The sequence below is a fragment of the Thamnophis elegans genome, chromosome 1 (genome assembly GCF_009769535.1).
Source record: "Thamnophis elegans isolate rThaEle1 chromosome 1, rThaEle1.pri, whole genome shotgun sequence".
In the NCBI taxonomy this organism is placed as follows: domain Eukaryota; kingdom Metazoa; phylum Chordata; class Lepidosauria; order Squamata; family Colubridae; genus Thamnophis; species Thamnophis elegans.
Window position 1 is genome coordinate 177,087,996 of NC_045541.1, and position 24,250 is coordinate 177,112,245.

The 24,250-nt window shown below is 45.7% G+C and overlaps 1 long non-coding RNA gene across 2 annotated transcripts in view; it reads right to left on the bottom strand.

The window, feature by feature from the left end:
- Positions 1-3,824: 3,824 nt before the first annotated feature.
- Positions 3,825-24,250, bottom strand: part of LOC116515360 — a 38,021-nt gene continuing 17,595 nt past the window's right edge. Inside the window, exon 3 of one of the 2 annotated variants that reach the window (XR_004256248.1) lies at positions 3,825-3,958. This is a non-coding gene — a long non-coding RNA (uncharacterized LOC116515360). Of the gene's footprint in view, positions 3,959-15,075; positions 15,423-24,250 lie in introns of those variants that run through there. The other variant, XR_004256243.1, reaches the window with a different exon arrangement.

Below are 24,250 nucleotides of genomic sequence, written 5' to 3' on the forward strand. Positions count from 1 at the left end.
CTATCTATCTATCTATCTATCTATCTATCTATCTATCTATCTATCTATCTATCTATCTATCTATCTATCTATCTATCTATCTACCTACCTACCTACCTACCTACCTACCTACCTACCTACCTATCTACCTATCTACCTATCTATCTATCTATCTATCTACCTACCATCTACCATCTATTGTGTATGTATGTATGTATGTATGTATGTATGTATGTACTGTATGTATGTATGTATGTATGTATGTATGTATGTATAATAGATAGATGAATGGATGGATGAATGGATGGATGGATGATAGATCCATCCATCCATCCCTCCCTCCATCCATCCATCTATTATACATACATACAGTACATCCATCCATCCATCCATCCATCCATCCATCCATCCATCCATCCATCCATCCATCCATCCATCCATCCATCCATCTATTATACATCCATTATCCATCTATCCATCATCATCCATCCATCCATTCATCCCCAGGTGCTTTGGAGATTAGCTTGACTCCCCCTTCTTTGTGGTGCACCCTCAAATACTGGAATACTGTTATTATATCACCCCATAATTTTTCTTTTGAGATATTGGAAGACTTCTATCGTGTCTCCCCTGGTCCTTCTCTAGAAAGAGTACAGAGAAGAGCAACAAAGATGTTTGGGGGACTGGAGGCTAAAATATACCAAGAAGGGTTGTAGGAATTGGGTATGTCTAGTTTAATGAAAAGAAGGACTAGGGGTGACATCATAGCAGTCTTCCAATATCACATTGGGGACTGTCACAAAAAAGAGGGGTCAAGCTATTCTCTAAAGCACGTGAAGGCAGGACAAGAAGCGATGGAAACTAATCAAGGAGAGAAGCAACTTATAACTAAGGAGAAATTTCCTGATGGAACAATTAATCGGTGGAACAACCCCTGCAGAAGTTATGAATGCTCCAACACTTCAAGTTTTAAAGAAGAGGTTAGATAACCATTTGTCTGAAGTGGTGTAGGGTTTCCTGCCTAAGCAGGGGGTTGGACTAGAAGACCTCCAAGGTCCCTTCCAACTCTGTACTTCTATTCTAAACTTCTAGCCTTCTCTGAAAGGTTTCAAGAGGGAGATTCAATGCTTCTTTCCACCACCCTCTTTCTTCTAACCTGGATGTCTCCTGATGATTGTTAGTGTTCAGTTCGGAATCTGGACACATTTGGGGAGTCTGAGAAGCGTGAAGCAAATGGAAAACGAAGCCATCCACTAAAGAAGCAAAGGATGTTCTTACTGGATCATCTACTTTGGTGTCATTCTGACCCTCCTTGGTTATGGGGATAGGGCCATCTGGGGTCTTCCCTTGCTTTTTATGACATCACCATCACCAGTGGTGAGATTCCAAATCTTTTACTACCGGTTCTGAGAGAGCACTTTGCACATACTCAGCACTCAAAGACCGTCTCTGGTGTCAGCGCTGGTGAGTTGAGCTGTTTTTTTTAGCTCAGCTGAGGTGCAGCAATCCCCTCTGATGCGCTAATCAGCTGAACTAAAAAACAAAGAAATCTAATGCAGGGAATAATTGGGGTGGGAGGGCATGGCCAGCCAAAGGTGGTATTTTCCGGTTCTCTGAACTATTCAAAATTTCCGCTACCAGTTCGCCCGAACCGGTCCGAACTGGCTGAATACCACATCTGACCATCATGGATCAGAGGCCTCCCGAGGATTAATGCCCCCTTAAAACTGTATTTATTCCAACCGTGGCAGCTTTAAGAGGACTTCAACTCCCAGAAATGCTGGCTGAGGAATTCTGGGAGTTGAAGTCCATACATCTTAAAGCTGCCAAGGTTGAAAAAAGTGCACTGAACTATTTTGAACTCATTCAGTACCAATCAGAGGTGGGTTCCTACCAGTTCGGACTGGTTCAGCTGAAACGGTGGGTGATATGTCGGCTTGGATGGCAGAACTGGGAGTAACCACTGGCTGGCCATGCCCCCGAACCGGTCTGCCTGCTTGGATACTCACCCTGCCTTGCCTTCGCCACATGCATCCACTGCCGCCTCCTGCCTGCACCCAGGCAAGCATTGCGGCGGGGACAGCCCGGCAAGCTTCACGTACTGAAGAGGGTGGCAGCAGAAGAAGATGGCGGCCGGAGGAGAAGGCAGTGGTGGTGGAAGGAACGGCAGCAGTGGCGGGCAGGGTCCCCATCCCTGTCCCAGCTGCAGTGGTTGCAGCAGCAGCAGCAGCAGCAGTGTAGCAAGAAGAAAGAGCTGCCATCGCCGCCTTCTTCGCGCATGCTTTTCCACCCCAAAGATAAAACATCTAGAAACAAACCCATGTGGTCTTCTAGTAATCACCTTGTTCATTTTAGGTGCCAGCGCTGTCCGAAGACGTCTCCGTGGTCATGTGGCCAGCATGCCTAAACACCGAAGGTGCCTGGAACGCTGTTACCTTCCCTCCAAAGGTGGTCCCTATTTTTCTACTTGGATTTTTACATGCTTTCGAACTGCTACGTTGGCAGAAACTGCGATAAGTAATGAGAGCTCACTCTGTTACGCGGCACTAGGGATTCGAACCGCCGAACTGCCGACCTTTCTGATCGACCAAGCTCAGCATCTTAGACACTGAGCCACCCATGCCCCTTTTCTTTTAGGTCATCTTCTTTTTAGGTGATCACAAATCCGTTGCTTGATCATGTGTTTAAGGATTTTCCCAGGTATTGATCTCAAGCTGATTGGCCTATAATTTCCTGGATCCATTCCCCCTCCTTTTTTTTAAATAGGTTGGAACGACGTCCCCTCTTTTCCTGTCCTCTGGTAGATCCTAATTTAAGTTTTCTCATTTTAGGCTTTAGAGGACCAGGGCAGAATTTTAATGCCCCGAGTCGTGGTGTTGGATTTTTCTCCTTGTTGGTCATTGACTGTTATTGATTGATTGATTGATTTCCACTATTGTTTTTACAAAAAACTCAAAGTGACCAACAGTCCCTCTCTCTTCAGTTGGGTGGGGAGAGAGAGGGACTAGCCCAAAGTCACTCAGTAATCTTTCACGCCTAAGACGGGACTAGAAGTCACTGTCTCCTGCTGATTGACCCAAAGTCATCCAATTGGCTTTCATGCCAAAGGCGGGACTAGAACTCACAACCTTCTAGTGATTGGCCCAGTCATCCAGCTGGTTTTCACACCTAAGGAAGGACTAGGACTCACTGTCTCCTGCTGATTGGCTCAAAGTCACCCCATTGGCTTTCATGACTAAGGAGGGACTAGAATTTATAGTCAATTGCTGATTGGCCCAAAGTCACCCCATTGGCTTTCATGACTAACGCAGGACTAGAACTCATGGTCACTGGTGATTGGCCCAAAGCCACCCAACTGACTTTCATGGCTAAGGCAGGAGTAGAAGTCAGCCTCATAGTTCCTAACCTGGTGCATGAAATGAAATGAACACTGGAATTGGATAGACACAGGTCCTTCTCCCTGTTAGAAAGATGTTTATTGTTTATTATAGTCCTGGAAAGCCATATCAGACGATGATGCCCAGCTGGGTTTTTGATAGTTGCGATCCTAAAAAGGACGGGCAGCGAAGTGGCGTGAGAGGAGTTCCCAGAGCCAGCAACAGCAGAGCACTGTGCAACAGCCTTCCAGCCAGCCAGCCGCGTGTTCCCTGTTGTACACCGGCTCCGTCACATAGACACGTGGTGGGTAACCTTCATAATAGGGTTGATATCCCGGCGGTGGGTAGCCTGGATAGGGGCCAGGCATAGGGGTTGTTGCTGTTGGTGGGGGTGGTGGGGGTGGTGGGGGTAGTATGGGTGGTGGTGGGGATGGTTGACGTGTCGTCTTGTTGCCCATAAAGCTCTTTGGCCCTGCCTTCTCTGGCCAGCCAGTTGCTGCTTCTGTGCTTCTGGTGGATGAAAACCTTCTGGGGACTGAGAAGTTTCAGGAAGTTGTGATTGTCACCACCCATGGAGAAGGAGCAGGGGGGTTACGGTCATTCTGGAAAAGAGACAATCAAACCACAGAGTTTTAATGGCTTCTAAGAGGTATCTTCCTTCCTTCCTTCCTTCCTTCCTTCCATCCATCCATCCATCCCTCCATCCATCCCTATCTCAATAGTATCAGTTTGGGGTGATAAAAACTACTGCCTGCCTGCCTGTCTGTCATCCATCTATCGATGCATCCATCCATACACCTATTTCTACCAATCTATCTCTACAGTTTCTGTCTGTTTCCCCTGCTCTCTCTCTCTCATCTATCTATCTATCTATCTATCTATCTATCTATCTATCTATCTATCTATCTATCTATCTATCTATCTATCTATCATCTATCTATCTATCCATCCATCCATCCATCCATCCATCCATCCATCCATCCATCCATCCCATCCATCCATCCATCCATCCATCCATCCATCCATCTATCTATCTATCTATCTATCTATCTATCTATCGTTTATCATCTACGATCTATCATATGTATCCATCCATCACCTACCTACCCACCCACCCACCTACCTACCTACCTACCTGTGACCCGTCAAAACCGCGCTCGACTAAGCCACGCCCGATTAAACCGTGTCGCTGATGTCATCAACAGGGCGACAACAGCGAGCGCTGAGAAAGAAGGACGCTTTAAATAGCGCTTTGAAAGCAAGCCGATTCAACTTAAGGTAAGGGTTAGGTTTAGGGTTAGGTTTAGGGTTAGCTTTAGGGTTAGGTTAAGGGTTAGGATTAGGTTTAGGGTTAGGTTAAGGATTAGGTTTAGGGTTAGGTTTAGGGTTAGGTTAAGGGTTAGGTTTAGGGTTAGGTTTAGGGTTAGGTTTAGGGTTAGGTTTAGGGTTAGGTTTAGGGTTAGGTTTAGGATTAGGTTTAGGGGGGTTAGGTTTAGGTTTAGGGGTTAATTTTAGGTTTAGCGTTTCCAGCGTTCTTCTGTCTCTGTGCTGTTGTCGCCCTGTTGATGACGTCAGCTACGCGGTTTCGTCGAGCGCGGTTTCGTCGAGCGCGGTTTTGTGGTGGAACCCTACCTACCCACCCATGTCCCCCTGGTCCTTCTCTAGAAAGAGTACAGAGAAGAGCAACAAAAATGTTTGGGGGATTGGAGGCTAAAACATATCAAAAACAATTGCAGGAATTGGGTATGTCTAGTTTAATGAAAAGAAGGACTAGGGGTGACATGATAGCAGTCTTCCAATATCTCAGGGGATCTCATAAAAAAGAGGGAGTCAAGGTGTTCTCCAAAGCAGCAGAAGGCAGGGCAAGAAGCGATGGAAACTAATCAATGAGAAAAGCAACTTATAACTAAGAAGAAATTTCCTGAAACTGAGAACAATCAATCAGTGGAACAGAAGTTGCCTCCAGAAGTTGTGAATGCTCCAACACTGGAAATTTTAAGAAGATGTTGGATAACCATTTGTCTGAAGTGGTGTAGGGTTTCCTGCCTAAGCAGGGGGTTGGACTAGAAGACCTCCAAGGTCCCTTCCAACTCTGTACTTCTATTCTAAACTTCTAGCCTTCTCTGAAAGGTTTCAAGAGAGAGATTCAATGCTTCTTTCCGCCACCCTCTTTCTTCTAACCTGGATGTCTCCTGATGATTGTTTGGAATCTGGAGCATTTGGGGAGTCCAAGAAGCATGAAGCAAATGGAAAACGAAGCCATCCACTAAAGAAGCAAAGGATGTTCTTACTGGATCATCTACTTTGGTGTCATTCTGACCCTCCTTGGTTATGGGGATAGGGCCATCTGGGGTCTTTCCTTGCTTTTTATGACATCACCATCACCAGTGGTGAGATTCCAAATCTTTTACTACCAGTTCTGAGAGAGCACTTCGCACATACTCAGCACTCAAAGACCGTCCCTGGTGTCAGCGCTGGTGAGCTGAACTGTTGTTGTTTTTTTTAGCTCAGCTGAGGCGCAGCAATCCCCTCACGAATCAGCTGAGCTAAAAAACAAGAGAATAATTTGGGTGGGAGGGTGGGGACAACCAGAGGTAGCATTTGCCGGTTCTCCGAACTACTCAAAATTTCCGCTACCAGTTCACCCGAACCGGTCTGAACCAGCTGAATACCATGTGTGACCATCACGGATCAGAGTTCCAAATAGCATCCAAAATTAAATTAGAGTCGGAGGCAAAGGATTCCTCAAAGTTCCAATTTATTGAGAGAGCCACGTTGGCACATCTGGGAAAACCCGAATCTGAAAGCTTCCCGGTTTCCCCCACCCTGTTGAAAATTCAAAATCTTGCCCCTGCATCCACAAGAGCATCACATGGTTCAATCTCCCACTGCCATGCTGGCAGCTTCCACCCATCCAGATCCGGTCAGGTGCAGAGATTCAAAGACAAAGGATGACCTTGGCTTTCTAGAAAGGATGTTGTTATGGCTACATAGCATCTCACTCTGCCCAATCCCCCCTCCCATTTTCCCACTATAGAAAATGCCTAGTAGAATAATAGAAAGTGCGGCAGGCCAAAGATCCAAAAGAAAAGATGGCTGCAGGCCCGACAGTCTCCTTAAAACTGAATTTTCCCCAACCGTGGCGTCTTTAAGAGGAGTGGACTTCAACTCCCAGAAATGCTGAACGGAGGAATTCTGGGAGTTGAAATCCAGACTTCATAAAGGTTGCCGAGGGCTGGCTGGAGAATTCTGGATGTTGCAGTCCGTATGTCTTAAAGCTGCCAAGGTTGAAAAAAGTACGCTGAACTATTTTGACCTCATTCAGTCCAGATGACAATTATCTGCCTTTGAAGAGACTATCGTCTGTGGTAATCTGAATATTATCTTTCTCGGAGTTATCATCATCGTACTTCTCCATAGGCCGCAGGTCAAAATCTTCCAGAAGAAGAGCATTTCCGCTTTTAAAGGGCATCTTTACACAGCTATGGTGGCCCAGCGGTTAGAGAGCGGCATTCGCAGGGTGACTCTGCCCATAGCCTGAGGTTTGATCCTAAGGGAGCTCAAGGTAGACTCAGGCTTCCATCCTTCCAAAGTCATTAAAATGAGGACAAGAGGCAGCTTTGTAAACTGCCCCAAGAGTATTGTAAAGCACTATGGAGCTATATATTAATCTAAGTGCTAGTGCTACAATGCCTCTGTAAGGCCACCTTTGGGATACTGCATCCAGTTTTGGTTGACACAATATTAACAAGATGTGGAGACTTTGGAAAGAGTGCAGAGAAGAGCAACAAAGATGATATGGGGACTGGAGACTAAAACATACAATATAATACAATAGCAGAGTTGGAAGGGACCTTGGAGGTCTTCTAGTCCAACCCCCTGCCTAGGCAGGAAACCCTATACCATTTCAGACAAATGGCTATCTGACATCTTCTTAAAGACTTCCAGTGTTGGGGCATTCACAACTTCTGGAGGCAAGCTGTTCCACTGATTAATTGTCCTCACTGTCAGGAAATTTCTCCTCTGTTCTAAGTTGCTTCTCTCCTTGATTAGTTTCCACCCATTGCTTCTTGTTCTACCCCCAGGTGCTTTGGAGAATAGTTTGACTCCCTCTTCTTTGTGGCAGCCCCTGAGATATTGGAAGACTGCTATCATGTCTCCCCTAGTCCTTCTTTGCATTAAACTAGACATACCCAGTTTGTTACGTAAGCTCCCTGTTGGGAGAGCGAGTGCGTTCAGAGAAGCGTTGTGAGAGTTGTGTTGGAGAACGCACAAACCAGCATACAGAGACACTGCAGTTTAAATAGGCTTTTACTTTCGTGGAAATAGAGGTATCAGAGTCCATCAAACAGTCCAAGTCATACACAGTTAAGACAGTCAGTCGTCAACATGTTTCAGTTAAGGGATAATCCAAATAACATAGTCCAGTATCATATAATCAGTTCAGTACTCAAAGTTTGCTAGCAGTTGCAAAACTTACAATAGCTCATGGCACTTTCTAACAGCCAGCTACCAAAACACTCAGATCAGATCAGCCCAGCATCTAACAAACAGAGAGCTAACAGTCATTCTGGCTCCCTCTTATGGCTGATTGAGGAAACAGCAACCAATCAGATTTTACAGTATGATTTAAAGAAACAGGTATAGATAGCATTGTTACATGATTTATATATTGCCAACCCAACCATTAGATTATATTCCTAACATTCTCCCCTTTGGGTAGGATAATATATAAATCTTACAATCTTATATCTTATATCAGTGTGTTTTGACCTAGTTTTTACAGCAAAATTGGATGCCATCTGAATTGTTGCTTGATTGTCTTCGTAAACAACAATAGGCTTTTGTATGTCAATCCCCATATCAAGTAGGAGTTGTTTATAGCAAACCAAATACGTACATAATAATGACAGACATGAGAACTCAGCCTCCATAGTTGATAGACTTAAATGTTTTTGTCTAATAGACCGCCATCGAATTAGTGCTTTTCCCAGGAATACAACAAACCCTGGTGTTGATGTCCATGTAGACACACCTGTAGCAAAACTTGCATCAGCATATGCAGTTAAGCTAAGATCATCTTTAGGTTCTAAGTACAATGCATAATGCATCGTTTGCTTAAGATATCTTAATATCCTCTTAGCAGCTTGCAGTGCCTTTCAACAGGTTCAGCATTAAACCTGGCTAATTGATTTACACTATATGCTATGTCGGGCGTTGACCAATTACTCAGATATGATAAGCTACCAATTAATGATTGATAAATACCTTTATCAAACACAGGGCTTTTTACATCATCATGGCTAAATTCCTGACACATTGAAATTTTAGCTGGTTTACACAGTTCCATCCTAAACGTTCTGAGTAGCTGGTTAATCTTCTCGGTTTGTGAGATTGTGTATCCTCCCCTAGTTTATTTCTATTTGTAAACCAAGATATTGCCTAATCTCCCCGAGATGTTTTATACCGAACTGTGTCCTTAACAGTGTTTAGTGATTAATGCTATGTCATCAGTGAACAATAGCAACAATGAAATCATACCATTACTTTCTTTCTTAAACAAACATGGATCAGCCATGCCAGCTTTAAAACCTATCTTAGTTAACTCTTTAACTATACATTGATTCCATTCATATCCTGATTGCTTTAAGCCATACTGACTCTTTTTCAACCTCCAGCAATCAGTTTTACTATCAGTTTTGAATCCCGCAAGCTTCTGTAAATATATAGTATGTTGCAACGGTGCATGAAGATATGCTGTCTCTACATCTAAATGATTAACTATATATTCATTCTTAGCTGCCCACACTAATGCTGCACTTAACGTTGTGCAAAGACCTCATCATAGTCATTGGCTGACTGAGCAAACCCTTGTGCAACTAACCTGGCTTTATGGGTTACAGTCCCATCTACACTATTTTTAAGTTTGGAAATCCATTTACAACCAATGGCATGTTTACCTGGTGGTAACTTTATGTTTTCATATACTTCTAGCTTATGCAATGAGTTTAATTCCTTTTCCATTGCATCTTTCCAAGTTTTCTGTTCCTCAGTTGGATGTAGAGTTAATTCTTGGTAATTAGCAGGAACCTTATTTGCCTGACATGCTTTAGATGCCGATACCTGTCAGGTGGTCTAGTTACACGAGTTGAACGTCTAGGTATTTTGTATTTGTATTGTATTTATTATACTTGTATGCCGCCCTATTCCCGGGGGGACTCAGGGCGGCGAACAAACACATGGGGAAGGGGACAATACAAAAACAAACGAGACAAACAGGATACAAAGACAAATTAAAAACTACACAACAATCAACAATTCGAGTGGGGCTGGGAACTCATCAGCCCCAGGCCTGCCGGAACAGCCAGGTCTTGACGGCTTTGCGGAAAGCCTGAAGGGTGGTGAGGGTCTGAATCTCCACGGGGAGATCGTTCCAGAGGGCCAGAGCAGCCACAGAAAAGGACTCACCAGTGGACTCTCCTATATAACCTGCTCTTGTTCTTCTGGTTCGTCATGTACTTCTTCCTTAATTTCTTTAATTACTGGTTTTCCTACCTCATCATTAGGGACTACTTGGGTGTCGATAATTACATTATCATTTGTTTTTAATTTATTCCACCCCACGTGTTCTATAAACTTAGCACTAGCGCTACAGTAAATCTTAGCTGTGCCCTTCTCCCAAAACCCAAATAATCTATGGTTAGCCTCATATCCCACAAAAAATAACTGTCAAGCTCTATACTGCCCTTTCAATCTCACTTGTAATGGTATATGCACCCATGCTGGGGCTCCGAATGTATGAAGGTAACTTAGATCTGGTTTTCTGCCATGCCACTTAGTGAATGGCAATTTACCGGTTGTTGCATTCACCACATTATTTAAAACATGGTTACTACACATCATAGCTTCATCCCACAGTGTTTCCGGCAAACCTGAATCAGCTATCATAGTTCGAGCCATGGCCTGTAATGTTTGCCCCCTTCGTTCTACAAATGAGTTATGTTGTGGCCTATAAGGAGCAGAACGTTTGTGCTCGATTCCAGCTGTCCTTAACATTGTTTGGAATTTATAATTGGTAAACTCCATCCCATTATCAGCAACTACAGTAATAACCTTGACTTTCATTTTTCTTTCCGCAAACCTCAGCCAATTAAAGAAATGCTGAAACGTTTCTGTTTTGTTTTTCATTAAGTAATTCATTAAGAGCCAAGGTGGCGCAGTGGTTAGGGTGCAGTACTGCAGGCCACTTCAGCTGACTGTTATCTGCAGTTCAGCAGTTCAAATCTCACCGGCTCAAAGGTTGACTCAGCCTTCCATCCTTCCGAGGTGGGTGAAATGAGGACCCAGACCGTGGGGGGTGATATGCTGACTCTGTAAACCGCTTAGAGAGGGCTGAAAGCCCTATGAAGCGGTATATAAGTCTAACTGCTATTGCTATTGCTAGAAACTGTATCGTGAATAATGATCCATGATACTCAAAACATAACAGACACCTCCCAAAGTGGGTTTCTTAGGTCCTATTATATCAGAAAAACAACCTCCAGAGGTTCCTTTGTTTTTAAAACTATTCAGTCTGTTTGCTGGAGTAACTTTGCTTTTCTCCTGATTGCAAACATTGCAGTTTAAATATTGACTGCATGGTTTTAATTTTACTCCTTCTGCCAACTTAACAGTTTGTGGCAGCATCTTGAAATTAATGTGCCCCACGCGTCTATGTAGTAAATGTATGCATTCGTCATGGGGTTTAACATTATGATAGGCTGTGTTAGCCATCTGGCCATCCGGTATAACATACAAACCTTTTTTTTAAAGTAGCAGTAACCCTGTTACCCTCCTTTTCAATAATACAGATGTCTCCCCTAAAGGTTACCACATAGCCAATGTTAACCAAAGCCCTCACTGATAGTATTACAGGGTAGGTACATATAACATTGGTAACTGCTCATTTAGGAATGAACAACATGCATTACCTTCACCAGACGCCTTCACCTTCCATCCATTTGCCAGAAACACATGTTCCTTGCTCGTGGTCATTTTTACAAACCTTTTTCTGTCTCTAGCAATGCACTGTGATGCTCCACTATCAACAACCCACAAATCATGGTTTACTGGTGCATTGCTAGACATAGCCAAAGTAGACATAGCTAAGTTGACATTAGCATTTTTTCTAGCTTTTCCTGATTCTGTTGTTTTGCCTTTTTACAGAACCTAGCTGTATGTCCCTTACAGGGGGGGGTTTCTCGCCCCATTCCAACCGGTTCGGTTGGAACGGGGCCGGGAGCATCCTCGTGCACGCGCGCGGTGCACGCATGCGTACTAGCATCTGTGCAATGCTCCAGCTGCTCCTGGAGGATCGCGCAGGCGCTGTATGCGTCCTGCGCATGCGTGGAAGCGCAGAACTCATCAAAACCGGGTAAGGAGCACGGGTGGGCGGGTGGGCCCTTCGCCGTTCCCGGAAGTTACTTACTTCCGGGTTCGCCGACCAACCGGTTCGCAGGGACCGCCGCGAACCGGTTGAAACCCACCCCTGGTCCGTTAGCCCCAGAAGAATAACATTTTCGAACAGTATAGGCAGTGACTCCTCATGTTGTGATGGTTTCTCTCTCAGTTGTTCCCTCTCCATCCTTCTTCTTGACTCTTCCAACAATCGTGCAGTAATGTCAGTCAATGTTAGTTCATTACGGATTAGGACTTCAAAAGAAGATACAAAAACATCATAACTCTCATCCAGTGAGGAGAGTATGATATAAACTTGATGTAGCTCAGAAAAAAATAATTCTTGGCTCCTGGAAAAAACCCTTTCATAAAGGTTAAATGAGCTAACATATCTCCACCTTTCAGAAGACGTGCCCTAAACAGTTTGCGTGTAAGATCTATGTGTGCACCTACAGTATCACATACATAAATCCTCTCCAAATTCTCCTAACATCTTGCAGCAGAATTTTCTCCACGAATATGTACTAATTGTTGGTCATTCAGTGTTAGACCAATTATACACAACGCCCATTCGTTGCATCGCTGAAAATCTGCTATCTTCTTGGCATCTTCATCATCTGGATTCCAAGCAGTTACATCCAGTGGATTCTGTACAGCATCCCATAAACCTTCCCTACGCAGGAGTAGACTGCATTTCATAGACTAGGAAGCATAGTTTGTTCCATCCAACCAGGTTATCATCGATAGGCTTGTTGATAGTTTGTTCCATCCAACCGGGTTATCATCGATAGGCTTGTTGATACAATAAACAGCTGTCTGTATACAGTATTACGTGTCAACACCAACTCTCCTTTAGCTACGTCTGGTACACTCTGGGACCATAACCAGTGTTAAGTAAGCTGCTGTTGGGAGAGTGAGTGCGTTCAGAGAAGCATTGTGAGAGTTGTGTGGACAACACAGAACACCAACATACAGAGACACTGCAGTTTAAATAGGCTTTTACTTTCGTGGAAATAGAGGTATCAGAGTCCATCAAACACTCCAAGTCATACACGGATAAGACAGTCAGTCATCAATGTCTTTCAGTTAAGGGACAATCCAAATAACATAGTCCATAATCATACAAACAGTCTGGTACTCAAAGTTTGCTAGCAGTTGCAAAACTTACAATAGCTCACGGCACTTTCTAACAGCCAGCTTCCAAAACACTCAGATCAGATCAGCCCAGCATCTAACGAACAGAGGGCTAACAGTCATTCTGGCTCCCTCTTATGGCCGATTGAGGAAACAGCAACCAATCACATTTTACAGTATGATTTAAAGAAACAAGTACAGCATTGCTATATGATTTATATATTGCCAACCCAACCATTAAATTATATTCCTAACACAGTTCCTGCAACCGTTCTTCATATGTTTTAGTCTCCAGTCCCCTAATCCTCTTTGTTGCTCTTCTCTGCACTCTTTCTAGAGTCTCCACATCTTTTCTACAGCCTGGCATATAAAGAACAGTTGCAGGAAATGGGTATGTCTAGTTCAATGAAAAAGAGGACTCGGGGTGACATGATAGCAGGAGTCACAAAGAAAAGGGAGTCAAGCTATTCTCCAGAGCACCCGAAGGCAGGACAAGAAGCAATGGATGGAAACAAATCAAGGAAAGAAGCAACTTAGAACTAAGGAGACAGTCAGAACCATTAACCAGTGGAATTACTTGCCTCAAGAAATCGTGGGTGTTTCAACACTGGAGGTTTTAAAAAAGAGACTACACAGTCATTTATCTGAAATGATATTGGGGTGTCAAACTTGTGGCTTGCGGGCCGGATACCTAACACACTGGCCGCCTCCACCTCCAGTTTAGTGAAGGGTGGTGGTGGGAAGTCACAATAGGTCACGTGACGACAACGTGACAATACAAGTTTGACACCCCTGGTAATAGGGTTTCCTGCCTGAGCAGGGGGTTGGACTAGAAGACCTCCAAGGTCCCTTCCCACTCTTGTTATTCTACTATACAGGCAGTCCTCAACTTGTGTCCCATATCTTGGACCTTCTCTTCTTTTAGTAGTCTGTGTGAGATCTTGAGTTTCGGCTGACTCCTTGAGTCCTTGTTTGCCCATAACTCTGACCACTGGTTTCATTTTTAAATTTTTTTATTATTTACAGATAGTCCTCGATTTAACCAAAGTTTTTTCTGTAGCAATAGCAGTAGACTTATATACCGCTTCATAGGCCTTTCAGGCCTCTCTAAGCGGTTTACAGAGAGTCAGCATATTGCCCCCAACAATCTGGGTCCTCATTTTACCCACCTCGGAAGGATGGAAGGCTGAGTCAACCCTGAGCCGGTGAGATTTGAACCGCTGACCTGCTGATCTAGCAGTAGCCTGCAGTGCTGCATTTAACCACTGCGCCACCTTGGCTCTAAAGTTCATTTAGTGACCATTCAAACTTGTAACGGCAGTGAAAAAAGTGACTCATGTCACACTTATAGACTGTTACGCACTCTACATGGACATGTAGAGTGTTCGAATACTGCAGTTGGTCCAGAATGCAGCCGCGCAAGCGATACTGGGTGTACCTGTAGTTCAGCGGTTCATTTCACCCACCTCAGAAGGATGGAAGGCTGAGTCAACCTTGAGCCAGTGAGATTAGAACCGCTGAACTGCAGATAACAGTCAGCTGAAGTGGCCTGCAGTACTGCACCCTAACCACTGCGCCACCTCGGCTCACTTAAAAAGTGCCCTCTGCTGGAGGAGGCGAGAGAACCACGTGCCTCATTTAGTCTGTCTTTATGATCACTCAAACAGAGTTCAGCAAGGGTTAAAAGCCGAAAAATTCCGTATGTAGATGAGGCACGTGGAGGGGGAGAAATTCAAAATTAATGTAATTTGTAAGTAATTTGTGTGTATGTGTTTGTTTTACTCGCCTCTGCTGGCATGTGGGCTGGCATTTTTATGTCGGACATAGCGGCAGGGCTTTTGGATGCCCCGGTGCTGTGTCCGCCATAGAGGTGGGACGCCTCTATGTCGGACATAGCGGCAGGGCAGCTTTTGCCTCTAGCGCCGGGGCAGCTGGGCGGCTTTTGCCCGCTTGCCTCACCAGCCATAAACCTCACCGCACGTCACTGCTCTCTTAATAAATTGGAACTTTGAGCAATATTTTGCCTCGGAGTCTGATTTAATTTTGGATGCTATTTGGAACCCTGACATTAACCCTCACTCTCCACTCCATGGGTTCAGCTTCCCACGGCTTCAAACCCATGTGGTTCTGTCCACCAATAAACCATCTTTCCAATCAGACTCCGTGTTTCAAGTGTCTTTCTCCCCACTTGGAACTGAACCAGAAGGATATTTCTTCCAACAATGGAGATCCCTTTGCTTTAAACCCCCACCCCACTCAAAAAATCCCCAAATGTTCTCTTTCGTCTTTGCTTCCGGTTGCTGTCTGGTCAAATTCCCCCAGTTGACTTCATGCTATTTTTCATTGGGGGGCTGATTGTTTGCTACCGTTTTCTTCTTCCCGTCTTGAGATAATCGCAAGCCTTTATCACAAATGTTGTGGTCAACCTGCCCTGTGTCCCTTCCAGGAAATTATGGTTTCTGCTGATTATTGTGGTGTAGAACTGAAGGGTGACATCTACAACAGAAGTTCAGTTTGATTAAGGGATCGTGGCATTTCAAAAAAATAAAATAAAAAGGAGAACAAATAATACATAGTTACTCTACCAGCCAAACCCCCCTTCCTCACCTTTACATTTAATAAAGGGGAATATTTGTAGCTCAGGGTTGAAATGAGGGGTTCTTGGTGCTCTCTGAGCTTGGTTGTTTTCTTGGAGACGTTTCATGATCCAAACTAGGTAACATCATCAGTGCTAGAGGGAGTGGGGTTTGTGAAGAGGAGGAGGAGGAGGAGGAGGAGGAGGAGGAGGAGGAGGAGGAGGAGGAGGAGGAGGAGGAGGAGGAGGAGGAGGAGGAGAGAAAGGGAATGTGTGATCCTTGGTGCTCTCTGAGCTTGCTTGTTTTCTTACAGACATTTTATTAACCAACTAGGTAACATCATCAGTGTTAGAAGGGAGTGGGGTTTGTGGAGAGGAGGAGGAGGATTGTGGGGTGTTTGGTGCTCTTTTGAGCTTAGTTGTTTTCTTGGAGACGTTTCATGATCCAAACTAAGTAACAACATCAGTGCTAGAGGGAGTGGGGTTTGTGGAGAGGAGGAGGAGGAGGAGGAGGAGGAGGAGGAGGAGGAGGAGGAGGAGGAGGAGGAGGAGGAAAGAAACAGAATGTGTGATCCTTAGTGCTCTCTGAGCTTGATTGTTTTCTTGCAGACCTTTCATGACCCAACTAGGTAACATCATCAGTGCTAGAAGAGAGTGGGGCTCGTAGAATGGAAGGGAGAGGAGGAGGAGGAGGACTGTGGGATCTTTGGTGTTCCCTGAGCTTCGTTGTTTTCTTGCAGATGTTTCAAGACCCAACAAGGGAACATCATCAGTGCTAGAAGGGAATTGGGTTTGTGGAGGAGAGGAGGAGGAGGAAGAGGAGCAGGAGGAGGACGATGACTGTGGAGTGTTTGGTGCTCTCTAAACTTTCTTGTTTTCTTATAGACATTTCATTAACCAACTACGTAACATCATCATCAATCTGCTGTTACCTTTATATTCTGGCCTGTCTGGGTGGGTGGAGTTAGTCTTATAGATGGGCTATTTATTATTGACGCTTTGGCTGTTTCTTGATTGGGGTATTGTTTACTTGATTCTTGGTCTGATGTAGAGGTGGGTTCCTACCGGTTCGACCAAACCAGTAGTGGTTTGCCAGCCTGGGACGCTGGAACCAGCAGCGACCCAGGCCTGCCGGGCCTCCAAACCAGTTCTACAGTTGACATGGCATGTTATTTTTTCATTTTTTTAAATGTTCCTATTTAAGGGGCAACTGGCACGGAGTATGTGTCGGGCACGTGCGTGCGGTTCACGCATGGCACGACAAAACCGCGGTCCACTAAAGCGCGCCTGATTAAAGCGCGTCGCTGACGTCATCAGCAGGGCGACAACAGCGACCGCGGAGAAAAAAGGGCGCTTTAAAAAGCGCTTTGAAAGCAAGCCGATTCACGTTAAGGTAAGGGTTAGGTTTAGGGTTAGGTTTAGGGTTAGGTTTAGGGTTAGGTTAAGGGTTAGGTTTAGGTTTAGGGTTAGGTTTAGGGTTAGGTTTAGGGTTAGGTTAAGGGTTAGGTTAAGGGTTAGGGTTAGGGTTAGGGTTAGGGTTAGGTTAAGGGTTAGGTTAAGGGTTAGGGTTAGGGTTAGGGTTAGGTTAAGGGTTAGGGTTAGGTTTAGGGTTAGGTTTAGGGTTAGGTTAAGGGTTAGGGTTAGGGTTAGGTTTAGGTTTAGGGTTAGGTTTAGGGTTAGGTTTAGGGTTAGGTTAAGGGTTAGGTTAAGGGTTAGGTTAAGGGTTAGGTTAAGGGTTAGGTTAAGGGTTAGGGTTAGGGTTAGGGTTAGGTTAAGGGTTAGGGTTAGGGTTAGGGTTAGGTTAAGGGTTAGGTTAAGGGTTAGGGTTAGGGTTAGGTTTAGGTTTAGGGTTAGGTTTAGGGTTAGGGTTAGGGTTAGGTTAAGGGTTAGGTTAAGGGTTAGGGTTAGGGTTAGGGTTAGGGTTAGGTTAAGGGTTAGGTTAAGGGTTAGGGTTAGGGTTAGGGTTAGGTTAAGGGTTAGGGTTAGGTTTAGGGTTAGGTTAAGCGTTAGGGTTAGGTTTAGGGTTAGGTTAAGGGTTAGCGTTAGGTTTAGCGTTAGGTTAAGGGTAGGTTAAGGGTTAGGTTTAGGGTTAGGTTAAGGGTTAGCGTTAGGTTTAGGGTAGGTTAAGGGTTAGGGTTAGGGTTAGGGTTAGGGTTAGGGTTAGGGTTAGGGTTAGGGTTAGGGTTAGGGTTAGGGTTAGGGTTAGGGTTAGGTTTAGGGTTAGGTTAAGGGTTAGGGTTAGGGTTAGGTTTAGGTTTAGGGTTAGGTTTAGGGTTAGGTTTAGGGTTAGGTTAAGGGTTAGGTTAAGGGTTAGGTTAAGGGTTAGGTTAAGGGTTAGGGTTAGGGTTAGGGTTAGGTTAAGGGTTAGGGTTAGGGTTAGGGTTAGGTTAAGGGTTAGGTTAAGGGTTAGGGTTAGGGTTAGGTTTAGGTTTAGGGTTAGGTTTAGGGTTAGGGTTAGGGTTAGGTTAAGGGTTAGGTTAAGGGTTAGGGTTAGGGTTAGGGTTAGGGTTAGGTTAAGGGTTAGGTTAAGGGTTAGGGTTAGGGTTAGGGTTAGGTTAAGGGTTAGGGTTAGGTTTAGGGTTAGGTTAAGCGTTAGGGTTAGGTTTAGGGTTAGGTTAAGGGTTAGCGTTAGGTTTAGCGTTAGGTTAAGGGTAGGTTAAGGGTTAGGTTTAGGGTTAGGTTAAGGGTTAGCGTTAGGTTTAGGGTAGGTTAAGGGTTAGGTTTAGGGTTAGGTTTAGGGTTAGGTTAAGGGTTAGGGTTAGGGTTAGGGTTAGGTTTAGGGTTAGGTTTAGGGTTAGGTTAAGGGTTAGGTTAAGGGTTAGGGTTAGGGTTAGGTTAAGGGTTAGGGTTAGGGTTAGGTTAAGGGTTAGGGTTAGGGTTAGGTTTAGGGTTAGGTTTAGGGTTAGGTTTCAGGGGGGTTAGGTTTAGGTTTAGGGGTTAATTTTAACTTTAGCGCTCACAGCGTGCTTTTTTCGTCGCGCTGTGATGATGTCAGGTACGCGGTTTCGTCGAGCGCGCTTTAGTCGACCGCGGTTTTGTGGTGGAACCCGGTTCACGCATGCCCCGAACTGGCAGTAATGCCTGCAAAAACCCCACCCTTTGTCTGCTGTTAACCTTGGATTTATGCTGATCTGGGGGCTGATTGCCGGTGGAGAGATTTGCTGGAGTCTTTTTGTTCTCGGTTTGACTGGTTGATTGTCGTTTTTTTTTGCATAGTCTGCAGGTGTTGTTAATGTCAGTGTGTCTATTGAAAGTTTCCCGCCTTTACACTGAGCAGCCTTTTCAAAGGGAAGGTATATTTCCTTGTCTTCCTATTCTACAAATGAGAAGAGGGAGCGATATGGTAGGGAGTCGAGTTGGAAGGGGACCTTGGAGGTCTTCTAGTCCAACCCACTGCTCAAGCAGGAGACCCGGCCTATGCCATTCCCAGACAAGTGGCTTTCCAATCTCTTCTTAAAGACTTCCAGTGTTGGGGCATTCACAACTTCTGGAGCCAAGCGGTTCCACTGATTTAATTGTTCTAACTGTAAGGACCTTTCTCCTCAGTTCTAGGTTGCTTCTCTCCTTGATTAGTTTCCACCCATTGCTTCTTGTCCTGCCTTCTGGTGCCTTGGAGAATAGTTTGACTCCCTCTTTTTTGTGGCAACCCCTGAGATATTGGAAGACTGCTATCATGTCTCCCCTGGTCCTTCTCTTCATTAATAGCAATAGCAGTTAGCAATAGCAGTTAGACTTATATACCGCTTCATAGGGCTTTCAGCCCTCTCTAAGCGGTTTACAGAGTCAGCATATCGCCCCCAACAACAATCCGGGTCCTCATTTTACCCACCTCGGAAGGATGGAAGGCTGAGTCAACCTTGAGCCGGTGAGATTTGAACCGCCGAACTGCAGATAGCAGTCAGCTGAAGTGGCCTGCAGTACTGCACTCTAACCACTGTGCCACCTAGGCTCTTAATTAAACCAGACATACCCAGTTCCTGCAACCGTTCTTCATATGTTTTAGTCTCCAGTCCGCTAATCATCTTTGTTGCTCTTCTCTGCACTCTTTCCAGAGTCTCCACATCTTTTTTGTATCGTAGGGACCAAAACTGGATGCCGTATTCCAAGTTCGATCTTATGAGGCATTATACGAGCCGAGGTGGCGCAGTGGTTAGGGTGCAGTACCGCAGGCCACTTTAGCTGACTGTGATCTGCAGTTCAGCGGCTCAGATCTCACCAGCTCAAGGTCGACTCAGCCTTCCATCCTTCCGAGGTGGGTGAAATGAGGACCCGGACTGGGGGGGGGGGGGAGTTGCTGACTCAATTTGCTAAAAAATTTGTAAACCGCTTAGAGAGGGCTGAAAGCCCTATGAAGCGGTATATAAGTCTAATCAATCAATCAAGCAAGCAAGCAAGCAAGCAAGCAATGTTAACACTTCTTGGGTCTCTGTTAATGCAGCCTAGAACTGTCTTGGCTCCTTTGGCAGCTGCAGCGCACGGCTGGCTCATATTTACAGGGATAAAAATTGCAATTGTTAATATTTATCCCTTAGCTTTACACATAGGAAACGTGACGAGCAATGAAACCTGAAGTCTAAAGCACAGCTTTCTGAAATGAAAGGCCTGTCATTTCTAATAAATGACAGAACGGTGACTGTGTAAATATGCTAAGTGTGGAGAGTATTCATCTTGATACCTAGGAGGGTGTGATTGGGAGTGTGGGTGTGAGGCTCTTGGGGATTCTCAAAGTGTGTTTGGCAACTCTTTGCAAGGGTGCAAAGCAAGCAAATGGGGTGTCACCATATTTGGAGAGCTTGCATACATAAGGAAGGGTGGCCAAATGCATAGAATATTTTTTTTTATTCCACCTCTTTTATTTTTATAAATAACTCAAATAGCAATGCTTAATATTCTTTCCTCCTCCTATTATCCCTGCAACAACAAACCCTATGAGGTGGGTTGGACTGAGAGGCAGAGATTGGTCAAAAGTCACCCAGCTGGGTGCGTATTTAAGGCAGGACTATTTGAGTAACAGTGTTGGAAGGGGCCCTGGGGGTCATCTAGTCCAACCCCCTGCTCACGCAGGAGACCTGTACTAGGGATTCAAACCGCCGAACTGCTGACCTTTCTGATCAACAAGCTCAGTGTCTTAGCCACTGAGCCAACTAGTCAGGCTGACTGGAACTTACCTCTTCTGGTGATTGGTCCAAAGTCACCCAATTAGTTTGCATGCTTAAGGCGGGAGTAGAACTCCCAGTCTCCTGGTGATTGGCTCAAAGGCACCAAGCCGGCTTTCATGCCTAACGTGGGAGTAGAACTCCCAGTCTCCTAGTGATTGGCCCAAAGGCACCTAGCTGGCTTGCATGCCTAAGGTGAGACTAGAACTCACCGTCTCCTGGTGATTGGCCCAAAGTCACCCAGCCGGCTTTCATGCCTAAGGTGAGACTAGAACTCACCGTCTCCTGGTGATTGGTCCAAAGTCACCCAATTAGTTTGCATGCTTAAGGCGGGAGTAGAACTCCCAGTCTCCTGGTGATTGGGCCAAAGTCACCCAGCCAACTTTCATGCCTGAGGCGGGAGTAGAACTCCCAGTCTCCTGGTGATTGGCCCAAAGGCACCAAGCCGACTTTCATGCCTAAGGCGGGAGTAGGACTCCCAGTCTCCTAGTGATTGGCCCAAAGGCACCTAGCTGGCTTTCATGCCTAAGGTGAGACTAGAACTCACTGTCTCCTGGTGATTGGCCCAAAGTCACCCAGCCGGCTTTCATGCCTAAGGCGGGAGTAGAAATCCCAGTCTCCTAGTGATTGGCCCAAAGGCACCTAGCTGGCTTTCATGACTAGAACTCCCAGTCTCCTGGCGATTGGCCCAAAGTCACGCAACCGGCTTTCATGCCTAAGGCGGGGGTAGAACTCCCAGTCTCCTAGTGATTGGCCCAAAGGCACCTAGCTGGCTTTCATGCCTAAGGTGAGACTAGAACTCACCGTCTCCTGGTGATTGGCCCAAAGTCACCCAGCCGGCTTTCTTGCCTAAGGCGGGAGTAGAAATCCCAGTCTCCTAGTGATTGGCCCAAAGGCACCTAGCTGGCTTTCATGCCTAAGGTGAGACTAGAACTCACCGTCTCCTGGTGATTGGCCCAAAGCCACGCAGCCAGCTTTCAAGCCTAAGTTGTGAGTAGAACTCCCTGTCTAACCACTGCGCCAAAACTGGCTCTCTCTCACTGCGTGTGAATTGAAGGAAGGTTTGTGGTTCAAATTCATTCTTCTACTCTGTGGACAAACAAGGGGTTTCGTTAATCGATATTATAAAGAACAAATATAGATCCGAAACCAATGCCGAAGGAGAAGTGAGAGTCACTCGAAAACAAAAGCCAGATTTGAGAAATTGGGTAAAAACTCACAAACAACACCCTTCTGACAGAAAAATATGGCTTCAGATACAATGGATTGAAGGGCTTCTTGCCAATAAGGAGATTTGATTTCATTCGCGTGTGTGTGTGTGTGTGTGTGTGTGTGTGTGTATCATTTTAGCCACTGTCCATTTATCCACTGCCAGACAATGGCCTCTGCTGCATGTTTCCAATCTATATATGGGCCTGAGTATGTACTGTATATGTACATATATACTTAGAAAGCTCAGGACCCTACATGTAGGTTGGATAATTTGGAAGAAGCCTTCATCCTCCAGTGGATAGGCAATGGCTAAAATCAGAGGTGGTATTCTACCTGTCACGGGTGCCCCCACCCCACCCCTCAGTTCTAAGTTGCTTCTCTCCTTGATTACCATATTTTTCGGAGTATAAGACACACCTTTCCCCCCCCTCCCCAAAAAGAGGGTGAAAACCTGGGTGCGTCCTATACACTGCATTATACACTGAATACAGCATTTTTCCCTACTGAAACTCCGTCCCCCCCCCCCCTTTGCAAAAATGGACGTGCAGAGGGTTTGGGAGGCTTGCAAAGTGCTCCTAGGGGGCTTGCTACGCCAAAAGTGCATGCGCGGAAGGCCGTGCGCCAGTGGTGGGATTCAAAAGGTTTTACTGCCGGTTCTGTGGGGGCGTGGCTTTGTCGGCGTGGCAGGGGAAGGATACTGCAAAATCCCCACTCCCAAAATTTCCGCTACTGGTTCTCCAGAACCTGTCAGAAACTGGCTGAGTACCATCTTCTGGTGTGCGCACAGGCTCACTCTTTCTAGAATCTCAGGTACCCCTAATTTCTTTTGGGGGGGCAGCAGTAGCTATCCGTAATCAGGTATATCATCCAGTAGCTAGCTCAGGGGAAGGGGGGTGTTGAACTACGTCGTTAAAACAGGGCAACCTAGAGAATGCTGAAGCATTAATTGGACCCTGTTTCAGTTCTTGCCTTCTTAACAACCCCCAAAGTGCCAAAACGGTACCCTGTAGGGCAGAGGTAGGTTCCTACCAGTTCGCACCTATTCGGTAGAACCAGTTCGTCAAATCTACCGAACCGGTTAGAAGAGGCTCCACCAGTGGACCCGGAAAGCAGGCCACACCTACAGAAGAGGTTTCGAAATTTTTTGAAACCCCCCACTGGTCCTTGGATATGATTATTCTACACTATCATGCTCCTATTTATAAAACTCAGTGCCTCTGTGAAAGGTAAGGATGACTGCTGTGTTTGTGGTGCAATCAGAACATTGCGTGTGTTGAAGTTGTTTTAACGCAAACCAAAGATGCCTTTTAAAAAAACAAGTTTACATCATATTCTTATGCATGCCAGGGCTGTGTGTGAGGTAATTTAAGGTGGTTCTGACAAGGGTCGTCGGCATCTTCATATCCCGTCACATTTGATTGATTGATTTGATTGATTAATTTTATTATATTTATATGCTGCCCTTTTCCCCCGAAGGGGACTCAGGGCGGCTCACAATTCAAATCAGGGAAGGGGGGTACAGACAAAAAATAAAAGACGAAACATAACAATACATAATTTAAAAACACACAACAGTCATACCATTCGAGACGGGGGCAACAGCTCTTTAGCCCCAGGCCTGTCGGAACAGCCAGGTTTTGAGGGCTTTGCGGAAGGCCTGGAGGGTGGTGAGGGTTCGAATCTCCACAGGGAGTTCGTTCCAGAGGGTCGGAGCAGCCACAGAGAAGGCTCTCCTCCGGGTAGTCGCCAGTCGACACTGGCCGGCTGATGGAATTCGGAGGAGGCCTAATCTGTGGGATCTAATCGGTCTAGTGGAGGTGATTGGCAGCAGGCGGTCTCTCAAGTACCCAGGTCCAATACCATGAAGGGCTTTATAAGTGACGACTAGCGCCTTGAAGCGTATCCGGAGACCAATAGGCAGCCAGTGCAGCTCGCGGAGGATAGGTGTTACGTGGGTGAACCGAGGTGCACCCACGATCGCTCGCGCGGCTGCATTCTGGACAAGCTGAAGTCTCCGAATGCTCTTCAAGGGCTGCCCCATGTAGAGCACGTTGCAGTAGTCCAGTCTAGAGGTCACAAGGGCACGAGTGACTGTTGTGAGGGCCTCCCGGTTCAGGTAGGGACGCAACTGGTGCACCAGGCGAACCTGGGCAAATGCCCCCCTGGTCACAGCCGACAAGTGGTGTTCAAAAGTCAGCTGTGGGTCCAGGAGGACTCCCAAATTGCGAACCCTGTCTGAGCGGCGTACTGTTTGACCCCCCCAGCCTGAGAGATGGAAAACTTGGCCAATTAGTAGGAGGGAAACACACCAGCCACTCGGTCTTATCCGGATTGAGTACAAGCTTGTTAACCCCCATTCAGTCCCTAACAGCCTCGAGGCA